This window comes from Hyaena hyaena, unplaced genomic scaffold (assembly GCF_003009895.1).
Source record: "Hyaena hyaena isolate Hyena2069 unplaced genomic scaffold, ASM300989v1 scaffold_99, whole genome shotgun sequence".
NCBI lineage: Eukaryota > Metazoa > Chordata > Mammalia > Carnivora > Hyaenidae > Hyaena > Hyaena hyaena.
In genome coordinates, this window is record NW_024080731.1 from 1,802,147 (window position 1) to 1,822,326 (window position 20,180).

At 34.1% G+C, this 20,180-nt stretch overlaps 1 protein-coding gene across 1 annotated transcript in view; it reads left to right on the forward strand.

The window, feature by feature from the left end:
- Positions 1 to 20,180, forward strand: part of SYT1 (synaptotagmin 1) — a 554,785-nt gene that overhangs the window by 189,028 nt on the left and 345,577 nt on the right. Inside the window, exon 3 of the mRNA XM_039235556.1 lies at positions 2,591 to 2,643. The gene's annotated coding sequence lies outside the window, so the exon portion shown is untranslated. The remainder of the gene's footprint in view (positions 1 to 2,590; positions 2,644 to 20,180) is intronic.

Below are 20,180 nucleotides of genomic sequence, written 5' to 3' on the forward strand. Positions count from 1 at the left end.
ACCAACTGAGCCACCTAGATGCCCCTTGAGTGCTTGCTTTAAATCCAACCCTAAATAAATATTTAGTTTAGTGATATGTGAGTAAAAGCTCCATTAAATATTTTCATCAAAATGAAATATTTGAGATATTTTAAACAAAGTTTGGATATTAACATTAGTCTTTTGTCATTACTGAAACCGAGTCCTTTTTAAAAAACTCAGGTGTGCATTTTTAAGTATTCAGTATTAAAATGAATACTAATAGTTCCCTCCTCCCTAAAACAAGTCAAGGATTTATAATATTCTTGCCTAAGGCAGACATTGTTTTGCTTAATTCTGTAAATAGAATCATGGTTAGCCCCACAAGCTTCAGTAGTTTAATTTTTAGCTATTATCAAGCAAAAGCAATCCCTAAGTTTCAGATAATTTTTTCTCCAAGTCAGGTCTGCTTCTGAAACTGGATTAAAAAACATGCAAGAGTCATCAGATTTGTTGACTGTGAATGCTCAGACTGTTTTGTGAAAAATACATAAATCTCCCTAAAAAGATTCACATTTTTTTAAGTATCATATAAACACATAAAAGTACTAAGTCTCAATACCAGGAGGCCTGAGTCAGCCCTACTGATACCAATGACATTACTGAAAAGCCAGATAGTTGGCAGAAAGTGCAAAATCATCCTGTGCTATTTTCACTTTTTTCCTCTAAAATAAAGAGAGATGTTTATACACGCAAGAGATGAAAATCAGCTACGAGAGGAATATTATGCACATCCATATTCAGTGCACAGATTAAAGGTAAAATAGTTTGTCCCCTACAGTAGAACAGGCTTGCCCATTCATCCTTGTGATAGATATGCATGTAAAACCAAAATGAAATCAAATCCCTGTAGATGGCTCATAAGTCACAAAAACACTTTAATCCTTTAACTGCATCCCTTTGGGAAGCCGGCCCCTTGGTAAGTCTTAACGTGTAATAAATATAATGTCAAATATTCTCTTAGATTTTTAGTAGAAAGCCTTCATTGACCCCAGCAGGTCCACACCATGCCGCCCCTCCTCCCCCGCCACCTGTAATTCTTGTAAAGAGCACTCTATGTTATTCTGGTTCCTTAATATGTACACCCACAGATTTTGGTTATAGTTTTTGTTTTAATAAGAAAAAGTGTCAGTAACCAAAACTATATATAGAAATCTTATCTAAAATTGATTGTGGCTCAAAGTCGTATTTTAAGAGTTAGCCAGGCCAATCTAAGTGCATTTTTACAATGCTCTTTCTAATGGCTGTTACTAGAAAACAGTTGAGTTTCAAGCAGGAATAAAATGAAAACAGACCTTGGAGGCTTAACCATTGAACAGATGCAGTAAATGTAGCTTTGGAAATGTAGCTGTCACTTCAGATCTTATACGCTGAGTACCTATATAAGCCGATTGCCAGAGCTGCTGGCATTATATTATTTCTGTAGTTCTGTTGAAAATAGACACTGTAAGAACTCTTAAAAACAGAGTAACATGCCTATTATGAACCTATTTTTAAATATTTCATTCTTTCTTGGTTTTCATTCTACTTAAATGTTTTGAAGACTAAAACTGATCAGAACTTCTATAAAAAGGTACTTGTCTCTAGCACTGTGAAATCTTTCATTTGTGAGTTGCTAAAGTCAAATCAAATCAGAAATTCTTGACATCTTTATTACATTAAAGCAGTTCTTGATATTGACTCTTGGGAAGGATTTCATTTTCTTACTCTCTAAACTAGAAAGTGTACTTTAAAAAAAAAACACACTGTGGTGTGAGATTATTTTTCTCTTTACCGCTGATGGGGAATATATATATGTATTTATCAAATCTTTTTGAACAATACAGTTTGAACTATATGGGACCACTTAAATCTGTGGATTGTTTTGGATATATACACTACTATACTGTTGATGTATTTTCTCCTCTTTATGATTTTTCTTAACATTTCTTTTCTCTAGCTTACTGTATTATAAGAATGCAGCATATAATACACATAATATACAAAATATACATTAATTTACTGTTTATGTTATTGGGAAGGCTTCTGGTCAACAGTAGGCTGTCAGTAGTCAAATTTGGGGAGAGTCAAATGTTACTTAAGGATTTCTGATTACAAGGAGTGTCAGTGCCCCTAAACCCCACATTGTTCAAGAGTCAACTGTAATCATATTAATGTTAAATATAGGAGCACCATGTATTTAATTGATTAATAATTGTATGATTCTTTTTAAATAATGTAGTATTTTCTAACAATGTCTATCTAGATTAGTATTACTTCACTTTTAAAGTAGAAAATCTATACTGCAAGAAGCATAATTAACTTGTCACAAAAAACAGCCTACCAACTATTCAGAGAATCTTGATCTCTAGCGCTTCAAACCAACTTTAAAATTTCTAACAATTATCCATCTTATACTATATTTGCTAAATATACATATACATGACATTATATTGTATTTGAAGATACATATCTCAAGATTTTAAAGTAGAAATATTAAATAATAAAATTAATCAGTTATATTTATGACAATCAGAAATGACTCTTGACTATGTAGTCAACTAACCACCTGGCATGTTGTTTTCCATTTTAGAAAAAAAGAATCTGAAAGAAAGAACAAAATACCCCAGAACTCCTAACAAAACCATAAGTATTTTCGTGATACAATGTTACTAGAGCTTCTATAAAATGAGAGGACCCTACAAATTTCTTTTATAGAAGTATTCACCTTCTATTTGGTAAGATAAGAGATTTATATAGTAAGCAAGGGGAACCTTCTGAAACTCAATCCCAATTTACTGGAGTAAACTGAAAATCACTCATCCTGTAATCCTCTTAAATAAGAGGCCAAGGTAATCCTTATGATACATTTATATGGAAGAACATGTTTATGTTGATCCCATCCTATTTAATTTTGACTAGTATTACAGCATTTTATCATTTTAGATTCTAAAGAAAAAAATTAAGTAAAATTCAATCAACATGCCTCACATTCTCTGCATGTGCTAGAAAATATATTCATTGTGAATAAAATTTTAAAAAGAATCAAGATGTTTGTTTTGTTGTAGTCTTTAAATTAGAATTATCAAAAAAAGGGCAACCATCTGTAGTCTTTAAATCTATAAGTTAATCTCACTAGTATATTTCTTTTTAATATTCTCACAACTTAACTGTGACTTATATTTCTTTCCATAGCTATTAATTGAGAGTAATAATTGTTCTCCTAAATATGTTCCTAAATACGCTTTTTGTGAAACAAAATTAAATTTTTATTCCATTCTTTATGGTAGAATTGGTAACAGTTTAATGATTTCCTAGATGCAAACAATTACAAATATTAAATATGTGAATATCAAAAATAATAAAGGTGGAAAAGCAAAGTCCACGGTGAACCATGTTATATATCCCTTTTAATGCCATGGTTGTTTTGAAAGGAGTACAGTTAACTTCTAGGTTGGATTTTTAAATGACAGAATCATACATACTAGTTTTATACTCTTCATACAGAAACTACGTAATATTTACCATACCCCCTCTCACAATTTCTTGGTCATGTTATAATTTCACTGTGAAGAGCCATCAATGTCTGTTTTTCTGTTCTATCTTTAAGTGATTTTGTCTATTATTTAGGTGTGACTTATCTAAGTTGTTTGATGTGGATGCACTTTTCATAATTATATTAAAATCAGATTTGGTATGGCATCCTTTGGAAAGAACTGATTCAAATATTTAGGTCTTCTGCTCATTTGGAGTAATCCTAGAGAAAATAATATCCAGGTTTCTGAGAAAGAGAACGTGCAATTTCTTGATGTGTTTTGTGCTTTGTGGGAGTTTTTCCTTTTAGTTTTTATTGTCTTTTATTTAACAACAACATACTAAATGACTCATAAATAACTGTAAGGAAAAATGACTAACTCAAGCCCAAAATTCAAAAGTATAGTTTATGCCTTAATGATTTTATAAAATAGTCTTGAAGAGAAATACTCTGAATTAAAATGATATTGTCAAAACAATAGAAGTGTCTTAATATAGGTCTTATTTCAAAGAGTTCATGAATTAGGGGTGTCAGTACGTAAAATAAAGGATGATAGAAAGTGAAGACATTGGATAATGCAGTGATTATTTTTCCCATCTTTAATCTATAGCATATGTGTTTGTGTTGCAACCTCATGAATAACAAATAAGTTTTTACAATTTGTATTTAAATCAAGCCTTATTTTTAGTATAGGAAAGCCGTACAAATGTATAGTTTTGCCTCAAAGCTCATAGCTTAAAAACAATTTGGTAATTGATTAGAATATTACCAAAGATCTTTAGGGGACATTACACTTATATTTCACAGAAAATAAATCTGCTTAAAGATAAGAAAAATAAGGAAAAGACCATCAGAAATTGTATTTTAAAGTAATAATTTTTCACTGATTACTGAATGAACATTCAGTGGTACTTTGAAAAACTCTAAGGATTGGTTCTCTGTACACAGAATACACTGGATAGTGATAATAATAATAACAAATAGGATGTGCTTTAAAAAAGCACTCAGATGCTCAGACATGCTTCTTGGAAACTATTTACATTATCTTAGATATACTAAACCTCTTTAAATACTCCTGGGAGTTGATGTACTCACTCAAAGCATGATCATTATTAACAATCTCTCTTTGCTGGCACACCAAATAGAACAAGAAGTTTTCCGAAGAAAGGTCCTAAGAGAAAATAGATTTTAACTAGGAAAGTGTTTTGTGATTCACTAGTAACTAAATATTATTTGCAAATGCCCCTCAAAACTTTCAGTTAGTCAAACCATTCTGTATTTGAAATAACAAGTCCTTATAATCAAGAGTATAGGGCTATGTGTGTATGTGTTTGTGTGTAATAACAGCATGAAGAAGAATTTCTCTCTCTAGTCTAGTATATTCATTTTATAGGCATTACCTCCTCTAATATCCTCATTTATAGAGTCCTGGATAAGTCAATTCATTTATCTAAGCTCTCATGTCTAGTGACTGAATCAAGAAAACTTCTGGCTTCATTAACCACCTGATATATTAGCTGAAAGACTTTAAAAACTGAGGGTCTCATATTGGTTCAAGAAACCTGTTCTCAAACATTAAATTTTTTTTCAACTAAAATGCTAATCCAATTCTGTATTGTCTCTATCTGACTAAAACTGTATGTTGATACAGCTCATTAGAATGTTTATAGCAGAGGGAATTATACACAGAGAGTTAAAGAATGGGAGTTTGAGTCTTGGCTTCACCCATAACCTCCCAACCCCCCCCCCCCCCCCCCGCCGCCCTTAGTAAGGGGTCCTGGAGCACAGAGGGAGATCATGCAGCTAAAAACCAACTACCAGATAATAATAATACATAACAATAATACACACACATACAATCTACCATCAGCAATAGTTAAGCAGTTACCTCTGTGATTCACTGTTTTCTATTCTGGATGATGGGGGAAAAATGCCCAATCTACTTCCCAAGATTGTCAGATATCACATTAGATATATGAGTTTAGTGATGTTTAATTATAAATTTTACTTGTGTTATTATGGAAAACCTTAGATTACTATAAAAAAAACTTCCTTTTGTATGAAAATTTTCCTTTACTGCTTTGGGAATTCAATATATCATTTTATAAACAGTGTGTTGATGATGAAACCTAAGTTGTTGATTACTGTCTGCTCTAGATAATAATGGTCCTCCAGAAAAAAAATTTCGCTTTTCCTTGAATTTATAATCTAATCAGATGATGATGACATTTCATTAGGTTATCAAAAGAACACAGTTTTGTAGATTCATGAAAATGAAAAATAAACTCTTTATAATGTTAGTCTAATTAGTAAGCAGCAGAGTTCGCATTTGAACTCAAGTCTATCTTACTCCCCCTTTCCCGGTTATCACTTTTAACTAAACATCACAACTGGTGAAGGCAAAGCATATTACATTTTTCTGTGTGAATGATGGCATAGTGAGAAGAGATGAAAGAATAGATCTTTTTAAAATGTCACTGGTCTGTGTAAAATACTGGGCGCACATACGATATCACTTTTCCTTATCACTCATCAGTAAACATTAACTTGAATCATGTGTATTTATTCTTCAGATGCTAAAATTAAACCTTGGTAGGAGAATTTAATTATTAAAGACAACCACCTTTAGATAGAAAATGTAGAAGTAACACTGAAATGGATAATAGCCATAAGTATAAAGTCACCTAAAGGGATAGAAGTATATTTATTTTGTTTGTAAAGAATATTACCACAAAACAGTTGCTTCCAATTTGTGCTTCCATAAAATACCTCGGCATTTTATGCTTACTACATTATCTGGACTTATTTCCTTTAAAATCTTTGGTATTATGGAAATTCATTCTTTTATTTCCCCTTTACATTTATTTAATAGTTGCCATTGAGTACCTACTGCATACATTTTCCCAAGTGTTAGAGTTATAGGAGAAAACAAAGCAGAGCTTCTGTCATCAAGTAGCTTATAATTAGTATAATTACAAATACTGGAATGTTTACTATGTAGAGAGAATAACAGTACTTTGACTTACAGTAATAGACAATCTTTATAAGATATTCATCTAACCATGATTAGAATCAGTATGCCTTTATTTAATAAATAACTGACAGTTTTGTCACTCTCTCTGGGACATTGGGTGAGATGGGTTTTCTGCAGTCATTATTACTCATGATAAAGCTAAAACATTACTAGGATACTAAAGAATGGTAGCTTACCCTCTGTGTTTGAATTCCAGCTTCACTACTTATTAGCTCTGGGACATAGGGCTATTTAGTAGACCTCTAGATGTTTTAATTCCTTCATTGACTGATTGAGATAGTTAAATGAGTTAAAGACATGCAGTGCTTTGTTTATATAACAGTATTTTGTTGACAGTAGGTACTGTATAGAGCTAGCTATTTTAATTATTGGTAGAATTCTGTCCATTATTTCTAGAAACAATCTTTAATTTGAATACTTGCATTGATATTTGTCCTTATTTTGTTCTGAAAACCTTATCATCTTTCATGACTGAAATATAACAATAGAGATACAGTAGAAATGCTTTAAAATTAACAATATGTAAAGTCTAAAGTTGATCAAAGGCTAAAATGAGTGATTCAGCTATGTGAACAGTTTATGCTAATTTTGATCTGTTCTCACATTCTGATTTATACACTTATTTGTCGGCACCAGGTCATTATTTTAGATTGCATTATTTATTTCTGTAATTAAGAATGTTGGTAGAGGATGAAAGAGCTATGTTCAAGTTCTCTTTCTGCTACATAATGGATATCTGACCTCAAGAAGACAATTTAACCTCTTACCCAATTTCCTGGCCTATAAAAATAAAGATAATAAATTATATTGTATAGGTTTATTTGAGAATTCCATACATAGTATGTGTCTATTACAGAATTTAGTACAATGGTATAAACAAATAGTAATTCATTGTTATATTTGCTATTAAAAATATCTATTTTGCAATATTAAGGGGGCATTCTTTTAAAATTATAAAAAATAGGGGGCCTGGGTGTCTCAGTCAGTTAAGCATCCAACTCTTGGTTTTGATTCAGGTCATGATCCTATGGTTTTGTGATTTCCAGCCCTGCATCTGCTGCCAGAGCAGAGCCTGCTTGAGATTCTCTCTCCCTCTCTGTCTCTACCCCTCCCACAATTATACTGTCCCTCTCTCTCTAAAAATAAACTTAAAAAAATAAAATTATTAAAAATATATAAGTCTGCCAATAATAGAGGAAATAAAATGTGAAGGAAGAAAGATGTAGAGGATGGTTTGAATACAGGATGAAATTTGGTTTTAATATAGTAGGATGTAGACATGCTCTGGTAAGGGTCTGCCATGAGTCCTCTCCTTGAAGACTTCTTACTCCTTAAAGCAAATACTGAAATTAGACAAGGTCAGGAGAATGACTCCCCTCCAGGAAGGTCAAAAAGTAAGACCTGAAACATTTTGACAGTCTTCATGGCCCTATAAGTAAGCTGAATCGGTACACATTATGATGTGATGGTTACCAAAAAAGCTTTTTACCCCATCATGAAATTACTTCCTTTGGAGTTACAAATGGGGTTATTTTCTCCACAGAAAATAAACCTAACCAAACTGCAGTCTGAACAGGTTTCCAGAAATAAAATACATCCAACATATGTTATTACATAAACCATTTTAAAGTTAAAGATAATTTTATGCCATTGGATGGCAAAATGATACATCCTCCTTTCAAAAAATGACATAAAAATGTGCATGTGATATCGAAAATTAAAATCACAAAATTATTTTTTCACCAAGGAAATCTCAGAAACAAAATGTCTCATTCTGGTGGTTCCTTATGATAAAGAATATTTTATAAATTTTCTCTTCAGTTCAGTACATCTATTATTTTCTGTTAATTTTATATCTACCATTTTAGTTGGCTTCATCATTTGAGTCATTCTTTTGCAAATATCATAAAAATGTCTCTATAATACTGACATTGAGCATAAGTACTAATACCACTCCCTCTTTTAATGTCAAATCTTGCTCTGCCTCTAAAGGTAGGTATACCCCAATCTTAGTAATAATCATTTCTATATAAGCAAAATGCAGCTCGTAGTAAATATCATTTTTCTCCTCTTCAAAATGTAATCCTTACATAAAGAGCAGACAATTTCCCTTCCTAAAATATGAAAAATCTGGTTCAACATATGTTTCCTTGTACATTCGAGCAATTTATCCTTCATGTTATTATGGTTAATATAAATTGCTTAACCCTACTATTGTTTTTATTTTCCACTTCCAAAAGAATCCTGGCAAAGTCTATGTTTATGAATTGGTATGAAATGTTTCAGAGTGAGGAAATAATGACTCAAAACAAATACTCAAAACGCATTTGTTTGCTACCTCAATGACCCCCAAAGTGATATTATCTGGATTTGCAATAGTTTGAAGTGTCTTGTAAGAAATAATTCTCAGCAGCAGTTTTGCAAGTTGCTCAGGGTTTCCTGTTTATCCATTTTATGTTTGTGTCTCACATAGACACAATATGCCGTAACATCTCCTGGGAAGTTATTTCTTTTTTATTAGGAATGCAATGTTTGAAGTATGAAAGATTTAGCCTTGGCTTTTCCTTCTCCTTAGGACTTTAAAATACTTTTTTTTCTAATTCTAGAGATTTTTGTAATGCCCTCGATTTATGTCTTAGAGCATCATCTATGTGATAATACTTACAATGCTGTTGTATTATAGAGCCCAAGCTTTTCCATTTATCCGAATCAGGTCTTTTAACATAATTCCAGAAAAAAACAAGTTTGCCTAATTGTGTAATTATTAATATATCCATTATTCCCAATTAAGATAAGATTTGGACAGTTATCAGGATGGGTTACAAAGGCAGAGCAAAATTTGTCCTTGAGTCAGTGGAAATAATGGAAAAAATACAGGTGGTCCCCAACCTATGAAAGAGTTATGTAACAAAAATGCATTTTTAAGATGTTTTCCTTTTAATTTATTGGAGGGATATTTACCCAAAGTGGTTGCACAAACCCATGAAAACCCTCAGTCTGCATTGAACCACAGTATTTGCAGGCTTGGGGATGGGAACTAGATGATTGTGAGGAAGACGGGGGCAAAATGTTTCTCCACTTTTGCTGTTCCTCAATTGATCCCACCCAAAATGTGGACAAGGAGTTAAACTGGCTTTCCGCACTGACTTATCTCTTTCTGTTTCCTGGTGTGATGCTGCTCCCCATAGGAGCAGCTGCCTTTTCTTTAAAGTGGTGTTGGTTTCAAATATCCCGGCCCCATTTTTCTCTTGATCAAAATGTGTCAGTGTGACTGTAGGAGGAAACCTATAAGAAGAAAGGAAGTGAGTCAAAGTATTCCCACCAGCCCTGCATTCTCCCTGCTTCCTCCACGACCTACACACACAACTGTTAAACCAAATAAGCAAGTGACAAGGGATCTTAGGCAGTGCGAGATCCTGAAGTGAATTTAGGTCATATGGGTAGAGACAGCTGGGGACAGTCACCGTAGGCTCCGGACACAGGAGTCCTGCACTGCTCTTAACATTTCCTTCCAGGCCTCTACATAGGAGTCCAGAATTCCTTTATTTTAATACCTTCAAGTCTTCCCAGGAAGGTTTTGAGGCTTGTGATTAAAGCTCCATCAATGAGGCACAGTAAGCTAGAAATTATCTGTGCTCTATTTCTCATGTAACATAATGTAAAGTACACAATTAAATATTATTCACCTACGTTGTAATTTTTAAATTTGTTTTAAATACCCCAGGTTCTTTTCCCAGGGTATTGTTAGGCAGCCCCAACCAGCCCATATCGCTGTCCTTGGATTACCACACAGCAGTGGCCACTGTTACCTGAACCCTTACTTCCTCCTGAGTGCTTTTTAGGTACTTTCTCTGTGAAGTTTACATTCATGTTTCATCAACTGGGGAGATTCTGAGAGGCAAACTAACTTCCTCAAGGAAACATAGCTTATAATTTTTGAGCTGCATGTAGACTTGGGTCTACATAATGCTGGAACCTTTACTCTTAGACACATGAATTGCTTAGACTTCGACAAAAATGTTGTTTAAAGAGTTTCTCTTTGCATGAGAAGGAGAACTCCCTCTGTATGGTCGACGAATTATCTTTTTATCCCAGACACTGGAACAGCGTAGGTTCTCAATGCTAGTTGAACCAAAGTGATGACCTTTTAACCCATGTCTATCATAGCACTGGCTTTATTGAAAGTTCTCTTTTCTCTTACTTTTCCTCACATAAGGCCAGATTTATCTACATCCTGAAAAACCCCATTACAATAAGCTTTTATTTTCAAGTGCTGTATCTTTAGCTTTATACAAATCTATTATTTATTTTTTATTTTTTAATTGTGATAAAATAGGCATAGAATTTATTGTTTTAACCATTTATAAGTGTACAGTTCAGGGGCATTAAGTACATTAACACTATTGTGCAGTCATTACCAACATCTAGCTCCAGAACTGCTACATTTTTCCAAACTAAAATTCCATATCCACTAAATAATAACTCCCTATTCCCTCTCTACACAGCCCCTGGAAATCACTATCTTACTTTCTGTCTCTATGAATTCAACTATCCTAGATACCTCATATAAGTGGGATCATGGAGTATTTAGCCTTCTGTGTCTGACTTATTTCATTTAGCATAATGTCTGTAAGGTTTACCCATTTGGTAGAATGTATCCAAATTTCCATTCTTTTAAGGCTCAATAATTCCTTTGTGATATATACTACATTCTGTTTACCCATTTATCTATAATTTATTGTATGATACAGTTGTCTTAGGTGGAATTTTTTGTGAATTCTCTAACTAAAGGTGCAAATACAGAAATGTAATAAGTTTGTGGCTTCTAGAACATCTCTTTTTTGATATCATAAACTCTAAAATTAATCACAGAAAACTAGCTCAGTATAGGCAATCAGCAAAAGATATAAATGAGTTTAAGGTAATTTAGGGTGTCTGAGTCATAAATATGCCATATTTTAACTGCTCAGACTAGAATTAGTCTGTCCTCATTTGATTATCTGATGTTTTTATACACCAACAGCTCTTAGAAGATTTACAAAACTAGGAGAATCTTTAAACGGACTTTTCTCTAAAAATAAATGAATAATAGGGAGGGGATTATTGATTCAAAATTGGAATGCAAATTTATAGCCTTCAATCTTTCTAACACAACCATTTAACTTCTCATCTGCCTTATGAAATATTTTTAATTCTTTTCTTGCTATTTTTTTGCTGCTTAATCGCTTATTCTATAGAAGCTTTAGTAATGGAATAATAGTAGTAATAAAAAAGATAAGTTTAAGAAACAATCTTTTTTTTAGTCTGTGTTCAGTTTTTTTTAATGTTACAGAAACAAGTAAAGAATTAAGTGTACGACCTTGCCTTTTATCCAGAATCATCACGTCTCTTAGGTGATCCTCAAGAGTATGATCCATAACATTTTGTTGTTATTTTCTGACCTCTTGGGTGAGACACTAAAACGTGCTTCCCCAGATCTATGTTGCTTCAAATTACTGTAGTGAGGAAATTTCACAGTGCTGTCATGGTTTCGGTTAATACAGCTTTGTGTTTTGCTTGGGAAAGACTATTCTGATAGTGTCCTATTGATTCAGATGTTTTCTGACAGTAGCTGCCTACCAGGTTTGCCTTCATTGACTTTTCAATGTTCTGTTACAAATAACTTGCATGTACAATTTTATATTGAAGGACAAAGAAGGTTCCCCACTGCGCATGAAGTTGGAGCAGCCCTGAGCATGGGGTGGTGAGTGCTTATTATCATTCTGAAAATCACCCACTTGTCCAGGGCTGCTACCATAAAAGAGTTGTGTTTTCTCTGTTATTCTTTTTTCTTCTCCTCTTTGTTTCATTTTTCCAGATATTCCAGTGCACCTCTTATTCTTTAAAGGTTTAAACTTCATTCTCAGAAACCTTCCATGCTCACTGAAACTTCAAATATAAAATCATAGGTGTTTTCTTATTTTTTGAACACCTGGAATTCAAAACAGCTAGAATTGCAAGTACTTGTTTTATTGTAAATTTTAAAAGATATCTTTTAGAGCACTTGGGTGGTTCAGTTAGTTTAGCATCCAACTCTTGATTTTGGCTCAGATCATGATCTCAGGATTGTGGGATTGAGTGCTACATGCGGCTTCATGCTGAGCATGGAGACTACTTGGGATTCTCTCTCCCCCTTCACCCCTCTCCCCACTGGTGCTCTATCTCTAAAAGATAAGAATAAATAAAATTTAAAAATAAAAGATATTTTTTATTTTTCTAAAATTATAGATGGTTAGAAATAGTATGTTATAGTAATGAAATAACTATAGTTTATTAAATCCCTACTTTCTTCAAGCTCTGTGCAGGTTTTACATGTCATCTATAATTTTGCCAACTCTGCAAGGTAGATATCATTACTTCATTTTACAGATGCAGAAACTAAGATCACTTGCCCAAGACAGTAATAATTCCATCTTTCTGATCATGCTTGACTTTTAGTTAACTAAAATGAGAGCACTATTGTTTGGATTTGTAGAGCAATTTACAATTTGTATAGCAGTTTCACATAGAACACCTTTTCAACCTCACAAACCTGGTATGGATACTTTCCATTCCATCTCACCTTTTGGGAGATCATCTACAGACTCTAGATTCAGAAATGAATTATGGATTTTTGTGTGCTAAAATAGGTCCCTTTATTAAGTTATCCTCATTTGAAAAGATGGATTCATTTCTACCACTACTGGTCAATGTTTGTATTTGATCAGGGGAAAGGTGGCTAGAGAACTTGCTTGTTGATGCCCTTAATGAAATTTTGAGATTATGCTTACCCAGACAATACTTGCCTGAAGCAGATACCATAGTAATGTTTTTGAAGCCAAACTTCTATGCCCCAGAAAACTATGTAGGAAATATATACATAGCTATTTCCTGTGCACTATTATTTCCTATGCCAACTCATGGTGTCTTTGGCCTTAATGACTGTACAGTCTGTTTCCCTATCTCCATATAAACCAAAACACCCTAGTAATTCAATATACATGAATAAACAGGGAGCAGGAGAGGAGAGTATAAAGAGACATACACAGAGAGAATATCTTACAGTATTACACAAACATTAGGTACCATGAAAATGGATAGTTAGTATATTTCTGTCTAATCAGTAGTAGTTCCAAAACCCAATGACGTCAGAGTCTCTGAAGCAATATGGGATGGGAAGTAACAACTGGACAGTGGGAACAATAAATGAAAAGGTTGGAAGGTTAAACAGAGGAAAAACTACAACAGATTAAGCAACATATATACTACCCTCCAGCCCCATGGAAACACAAAACCATCCTACTCACCATTCCAGAAAGTGCAATGTTCTTTCAAACACCAAAACTTTAGCTCAAGAGTTTGGCCCTAGTTTTTCTGACCTTAACTCTTCCTAAGCTTAATTAGTTTCTTCCTCTCTTTTATATTCCCAGGTCATATATGACTGCACTGCAGCATCCAACTGATCTGCTGGTTATGAGCAAAATTAGCCATCAATATGAGAACCTAGTCCACTCCTCAACCCCACCAGCCCAGAAAGCAGTCCAGCACTTTGAGCACAACGCCTAGCACACAGTACATGATTCTCAGTCACTCAACAGTACCTGACCCTAGGCCAGTACTGAGGGCTAGACTCAAAGAATGTTTGAAGCAAAGAACAAAGAAAAAAGGAATGAAGAAGGTAGGGAATAGAGAAACAAGGGACTTAGGAAAGGAAGGAAGGAAAGCAGGAGAAAGATATAGGTAAAAATGTAGTGATTTAATCTCTCACATAGTATTTCATAAAAACATTTTCTTGCAGCGAGGAAATTTATTTGAAAAAATAAATATTTCAGAGTGCTTCAGTACTCACAGTGGAAATGAGGGAAATGAGTTTTATATAAGACTAGAAGTTAAATCTCAGATGATTTTTTTCTCCACTAATTTGGAAGTTTATTTTTCTTATTACCAAAATATTTCCATTTTCATATATGAAAAAGACAAGATCTTTGTTCACTCCTTAGCTAACAAATTTTAGAAACAGACTTTTCAATATGTCTTTATCATGTAGCAAATGAAGTCAGAAGGCAACAGAATTTATCTCCCAATCTGCATATTATTGCATTGAAATATTTTTAAATATGCAAAATCTACTGTGTGTGTGTGTGTGTGTGTGCGCGCGCACGCGCGCGCACATGTTTTCTTTTTGGTCTCTGTGAGACTGATAATGCTAATTTACATCAGTGCTCCTATTAGGAACTAATGATTCCCAACATAAATACCACTTACTATACATTCCCCTGCTAATGTATTCTAAAGTTCTAGTTTCTTCCTTTTTATCCATCCCCCAGCCCTGCCCTCACCAAGCCTAAAAAAATCCCTGATTTTTCTATTGCTTCTAGAACTTTGAGGGGTTACATGCTGTTGCTCTACTGCTTTTCATACATTCTAATTAGAAATTCAGGGGTAGAGTGGGATTAGGGGAGGATTTTTGCTTTGCCTAATGACAGAGACTTGATGCCAATCGCCATACCTGTGGGCAGACAATATATTAAATAAGGCTGATATTTTATCTTTCTTCCTATCTTGCTGCTACTCAAAAACATATCCCAGGAACAATAATTAGCAGTCACTGAAGGCAAGATGATAAACAGAAAAATAAATCTTGAGAAAAAGAATCAAGAATGATTTTTGAATATTTACTATAATATCTTAAAATTCATCAAGATCACTTCCCAATATCTGAATCAGATCTGACTGACACATGCCCCACTATCTGTTAAAGTCTGTAGGACAGTTTTACAACAAGAATGGAATATTTATTAATCTGTGTATTTACATGCATAGAAGATGCTCTCTGAATTGGTTTGAATTTTCCTTTTTTTCATTACCTTACAGTTTAATTGCTAATGAGCAGAAAATTGAAAAAGATTGGAAAATGGGAGAGGAAAAGTTAGCACTCTAGATAATAGGTTGCAGATATTATAAAAGAACAAAGTAATTATTCACAAGATAGAAAAGTAGATATTTAACAAACACAAATGACATTATGGATTAGAAGGAGAAGACCACACACATAGACACCCAGATGCATGCACATATGACCCACACCCAACATACTGACCACACTATTACACACACAAAGATGTACATGTGTGCAGGCTTTACCGCACACATACCCCTCACACAAAAGCACTTGTACATATGCTCACAAACACACACAGACACAGCAAAGTCAGGCTCCAAATTTAATTAGCTAAGCACACAGAATTTTATGAGAAGTGTGCTATCCCCAAAGGATAGTAGTATATCTCATGATAGTTTCCCTTGCTCCCCAGCACCCCAGAGGAGGATCATAACTGCCTCCTCTAATGACACGTAACCAGACTTGTAAAGCTCATTTCTTTTTTAAACACTGTACTTTTATATACCAGCATACAGAATCGTTCCAGAAAATCTTGACTTTATAATCTATGTGCTTCAGATGAACAGTAAGTGTCACATCTTTTGGTTCTCAAACCAAACTTGGTGATATCTAGGCCATTATATAGAGAGAACAGATTGCCCAGGGGCCATGAGCAATATTGCATTTCCTTGCATTAAGTACTGTGCATTATACTTAGTCCAGTCGGACTTCATACAATTGAATTAATAACCCTTAGCCAATACAACCATGTCTGGTACATAAAAGACACTCAAAAACAGTAATGGAGAAGAGTGAGGCATATGTTTACCTCTTTGTTATAACTGAGGATTTCCAGCTCATCGTGGTTTGGTTGGTTTACCTTACAAATCCACTGGCTTAGACTCCAAATAAGCAAACTGAATTTTCCAACTTGGTCATCTTCTACTGTTCTATCAGTAAAGAGGGCTACTGAGTCCACATCAATATGTCTTTGAAATTTGAAGAAAACCTTAAAGCTTTCAAACATGGAAGTACACATTGCATAAGTTCATTTATAGGTTTCCTCAATGCAGTCAATAGAATATGCTTTTCAATCATATATCCATACACGAGAGAAAACTTTCTGCTGTGAAAAGCCACTTTAGTTGTAAGATTCACCCCAGTTTATAAAAACAAACATTTCATTAAAGAATAGATTTTAAAATATTCTTTGAGGAACGCCTGAGTGGGTCAGTTGGTTAAGCATCTGACTTCAACCCAGGCCATGATCTTGGAATTCATGAGTTTGAGCTCTGTCCGGCTCTGTGCTGACAGCTCAGAGCCTGGAGCTTGCTTTAAACTCTGTCTCCCTCTCTCTCTCTGCCCTTCCGCTGCTCGTGCTCTATCTGTCTCTGCCTCTCAAAAATAAATAAACATTAAAAAAGTTTTAATAGAAAAAATAAAAAATAAAAATATTCTTTGAGGTGTCAAGAGTATAATGTTATAGATTACAGACGTTGGTTAAAAGTAGTTTTATGTCATTAAAATCCTATAGCTCATGGCTATCCTTTCTTTCAGAGGTCCCCTATACAAATATACTATCCTTGTGTGTATTCAATTCTTAACGTTGACTTTAAATACTGCTTCCTATATTAAGCAGAAAAATAGAGTCCTGAAACTGTGGGATTAGAATTCAGAGATATGTACTTGAATGCCATTTAGATATTAAAAATATTAGGAAATTATACTGATATAAAGCTATTTTTAAAAGTAGGTTCTAGGTCATTTTTTTCCAGCATCAATTAACCTTTAAGCTGTTTTACTTGGAGTACCAAAGAGAAAATTTTCTTACAAAGCTAAGATCATATAAAAACCATAGCTTGCCAAACAGTTTTCTATGAACTTTGAAGCAAGGACATAACAACATATGAACACGAGAAGGCCACAGATGATTCTCTCTAGCATTTAGTTTGGAAGGAGACCTTGTACATTCCTGGGGAGTTCCAGGTAAAACCTCAATACCAACTGTACTTCATGCTAGTAGTGTACAAAGGCAGAGGGAGGAAATCAGGTCATTGGCATCAGGTTCCGGACTTGAAACACTCACTTAGGCTTCCCCAATTCTTTATCTTAGTGTGCACCCACCCTAGGCTAGGATCAAACTGCCCTGGGCCACAAATGGAGACTCAGAGAACATATTTGTTCAGAACTGCACCCGCCAAGCAGGAGCTGATGTAGAGTATGTCATGTGCCTCCACATTTCAGGGTTGAGTATAATCATATGGCAGTATCCCCTTTATTCTTTTATTTACACAGGTGCATCCCCATGCATCACACCTAAAAGTGAAAGGCAGGAAGTATAGCTCATGCATAGAGCTCCTGCCATTCTTTAGATTTCATTCTTATTCATTTGAGTTGTAGTCACAAAAAGCCAGGCCAGAAATGACCTTTGATTATTTTATGAAACCCAAACACACTTGTCAAACCCAACCATGCAAAACGGCACAAATTAAGTCAACTTTCACTCTGGTTTCGTGCCAAATGGAATGAAGCCTCTGGTGGGCTGGACAGCTCTATTTCCTGCTTTCAATTTCGGAGAGTCCAATTAGTAAATCAAACTTTCAAAAGCTGTCTAAAATAATTAATTAGGTCATAATTACTCAGAAGCATATTTTATAGTGTACTCTAATCTAGTATCTGGTCTAAAAGCTTGAAAAGGGTATCAATTTCATTATTAAAGAATTAATTATAATTGGGCTTAATCCTTTGGTGATAGAGGTTGAAAAAAAAAAATACTCTAGGGATAAACTGTTCACATATGTGGAGTAGATAAATTCTTCCAGAGCTTGAGAGCTAGTTGTGCTCTGGAATTATTTGCTGCTTATAATGTTATTCTTTTTTTAAAACCTTGTAGACACTGCTCAACAAATAAATGCCTCAGAGGAAAAAAAGGGCCCTTTGGGTGAATGTGTTTATCATGTTTAGACAACTGATTTTCCTCCTACTCTGTCCCAAATATTTTCAGTAATCAGTACATTGATACCATATAAGATGAAGAAAGTGCATATGTTGTCAGCCACTATACCAATGATTTTTCCCACTTTACCTTATTTAGTCTAGTAATAATTATGTGAGGAATGTATCATTTCTACAGATTGGGGAGCAAAGATTTAGCGAGACTGAGTGATTTTTGCAGCATTAGTTAGGACAGAATCGGAGTTGAATTCAGACCTATTTCATTCAAAACTTCAACCTATTTTTATTATTTCAGGGTTTGTCTTATTGGGGGTCCCGTTAGCATGTAGTTGTGAGGGTTCATGAATACCAAGACACTATTTATTAAAATTTTCTTCTTTCATTTCAGTAATAATGTGAAAATGTATGCATTTTACCATTTATGAATTCAAACAGCTACTTGGCAGTTGTTCGATCATTAAAAAATGGAAGACCTTTTGGGGGATCCTGGGTGGCTCGGTCGGTTAAGTGTCCAACTTTGGCTCGGGTCATGATCAACGGTTCATGAGTTCAAGCCCTGTGTTGTGCTCTGTGACGACAGCTTCACATTCTGTGTCTCCCTCTTCTCTGCCCCTCCCCCTACTGCTTGAGTGCATGCTCTCTCTCTCTCAAAAATAAACATTAAAAAAATTGTTTTTAGTGGAAGACAGTTTAAGAGAATACAACTTTAGTTGTTAAGTCATGATTCCTCAAACCGCCACTGTCCCCAGCTCTACTGGAGAAATCCTCAAAGTTTTGTTTTTTTTTCCTTTTGGAAAGATGCCTGCACAGGCCTCATGCTTATGAAACTGTGTCCTGCATGGCCACAGACTATTCCTCGAAGATTCTTGAGTATTTTTAATTAATTCTTCAGATTCCAGCTTGTATTTATTTCCATAAGCATTAATGATATATATGACCTAAATGGTACAACATCAACAGATGTACATAAATATCCAGTCAAGAACTCATTTGGTCTGTATCACTGTGCATTATGGGAAATTCTCTATGACCAACTAACCATTAGAAGCCAACATAAGCATCTGAAACAAGAGCAGTTATTTGGTTAAATGTTTCTTAGAGAAGATAATTATGGCTGCTTTATGCATTTAATATGATACTTATTTTTAACCTGATTGCTAAGTTCTCTTTTATATATTATTTGCTCCTGGTTTACATACATTTTAATGAATTCCATGAAGCCTGCTGTGATAATATCTTTGTCCCTTTCATATGCTAGTATAGTATGCCTTTATTTGACAAATAGCTTTTTTCAACTGACATTTTAATGCCACATTCACAAGAAATCAAGCAGAAATGCTAAATACACTTTGTTTTGTCAGCGAGGTAGGGTTCTAAAATGATTTCCATCAGAAAAGCTATATGAAAGAGATAATATACAAAACATTGGAAAATATAGATAATTATCTCACATCCTAATATTTACACAAGATAACATTACTGATTGCAAATAGAAAAAAAGAAATCTTTGAAGACATCATACGTCATCTGTTAGAGACTAATTCTCAACTTTATTGAGATTTAACAATAGAAATCCTCTATTCAAATTTTCCTAAACTTTCTCAGTTGTAGTGACTTTTTTTGTGTGTATTCTTTTCCTAAATATTATCATTTTTAATATAAAGGCTCTTAAGTTACACGAAGGACTAATTTACCCCAACCATCTTTTTCATGAGCTATGAAGGAGAAGTGGGGAGGGATGTGACTATATATATATATAT